This window comes from Trichosurus vulpecula, chromosome 2 (genome assembly GCF_011100635.1).
Source record: "Trichosurus vulpecula isolate mTriVul1 chromosome 2, mTriVul1.pri, whole genome shotgun sequence".
NCBI classification, from domain to species: Eukaryota; Metazoa; Chordata; class Mammalia; order Diprotodontia; family Phalangeridae; genus Trichosurus; species Trichosurus vulpecula.
This window is the reverse complement of record NC_050574.1, coordinates 358426738-358428783: the sequence shown is the minus strand read 5'-3', so window position 1 is coordinate 358428783 and position 2046 is coordinate 358426738. Positions and strand designations below refer to the sequence as shown.

The 2046-nt window shown below is 35.4% G+C and overlaps 1 pseudogene; it reads right to left on the bottom strand.

Moving 5' to 3' along the window:
* Positions 1-1040: 1040 nt before the first annotated feature.
* LOC118840007 lies at positions 1041-1513 on the bottom strand (annotated as a pseudogene).
* Positions 1514-2046: the final 533 nt, after the last annotated feature.

Here is a 2046-nt window from a genome sequence, read left to right as displayed (position 1 = left end):
TCAAATTTCTTGCTCCAAAAAGGTGCTAGAGGCTAAACTTATAGATAGATTCAAAAATATTTGTATGGGTCTGTGATTGCATTGTGGTTTAAATCACAACCCTATCAAATTTTCTCATTCTGTGCAATTCTTGCAAATATCTTTTCATATATTCTTCATAAAATATTTATGTAATGGAAGACTTCCTCTTATCCTTTTAACACCTTACAAAGACCAATGCACCATTTCTGTTGTCCATCTATTATCTCTTAGCCTCAATTTATGACTGACTTATCCAATCTATCTCATTTCCCAATCATTCAGTTTACAAGAATTTCCCCTTAAAGTCATGGCTGCCTGTACGCTATGCCTAACTTATGACAATTTGGAGGTTTTCCATTGTTTATTGGGTTACTTTGCATTCTGATTATCTTAGATTGTGATGTTGTAGGCTTAACCTAAGATGAACCATATGATTATGAAAAAAAATTGGTGTTAATGATTTTATAATAGTTTAACAGTTCAGGATTATTAAAAGTGCTACAAAATCCCCTAAACATGAATCAGATCTGTTTTCTTCTATGACTCCATTCTGGACTAAGCCTATTCTCTGTATATGATGCCTATTTAAATAATAACAGTATTAGCAGCCAAAGCAGTAACAGCAACAATAATGAAAACAAAAAGCTCATGTTGTAAAGAAGGTATAAACTTGGCCATGGGACCTATGAGATCTGAATTCAAGCCCTTCCTATTAAACATATTAACATTATGACCTTGGGAAAATCACTTAATTTAGACTTCTAGACCAATGATGTCAAACTCAAATACAAACGGATCTTGAGCTACAGTTTGACTCAGAAAATCACAAATTAGCATTATCTCTCTTTATTTCTTTTGTTAAACATCTCCTAATTACATTTTATTCTGATTCTAGAATTTCCTTATATGAAAAAAATCACAGGTCTAGTCCATATTCTAACATATAAGTTATTTTTTTTGTTTTTTTTTTATACTGGAAAACTTTTTATTGTAGGTGGAGTGGGATAGCTGGACACAGTTTAGATGATTCCAATTTTGTTGGCAACATCTAAAGCATCGTAGTCTGGAGCAAGTCGGACATAGGCCTTCTTCTCTCCATCAGGCCGGATCAGTGTGTTGACCTTGGCCACATTGATGTCATACAGCTTCTTTACCACCTGCTTTATCTGATGCTTGTTGGCTTTGACGTCCACAATGAAGACTAGGGTGTTGTTGTCCTCAATCTTCTTCATAGCAGACTCAGTGGTCAAGGGGAACTTAATGATGGCATAATGATCCAGCTTGTTTCTCCGAGGGGTACTTTTCCGAGGGTATTTGGGCTGCCTTCAAAGTCTTAGTGTCTTGGGTCGCCGAAAGGTGGGGGATGTTCGGAACTTCTTCTTTTTGTGGCTGTGGACACCCTTCAACACCGCCTTCTTGGCCTTCAAGGCCTTGGACTTGGTCTCTCTCTTGGGGGGGACAACGGCTTCCTTCTTCGCCTTCGGCGCCATCTTGGGGGAAAAGCAACATATAAGTTATTCAAGGTTTTACAAAGTATTTCTCATATATTATCTCAATTATCTTCATAACAACCCTATGGAGTAGGTACTATTATTAATCCCAATTTTATAGATAAAGAAACTGAAGCTTGTTCTTCTTTTACAACATGACTAATGTGGAAATACATTTACAAGGTTGCACATGTATAACCTATATCAGATTGCTTGCCATCTTGTAGAGGGGGGATGGAAGTGAGGGAGGGATAAAAAATTTTGAACTCAAAATCTTATTTAATATGAATGTTGAAAACAACCTTTACATGTAATTGAGAAAAATAAAATAATATTAACAACAACATAAAATAAAATAAACAAAACTAAGGAGAGGGAAGAAAGGAATTTCAAGCTTGGAGAAGATTCAAACTCAATTTTTCTTATTCCCAAGGGCACAGAAGAGTCTAGATAGTAAACATTTTCCATCACAATGTGAATGGAAAGAGTAGTCTCTTTATTGTATAATTTAAACAAAGAGCTTGTAGACTCTTAG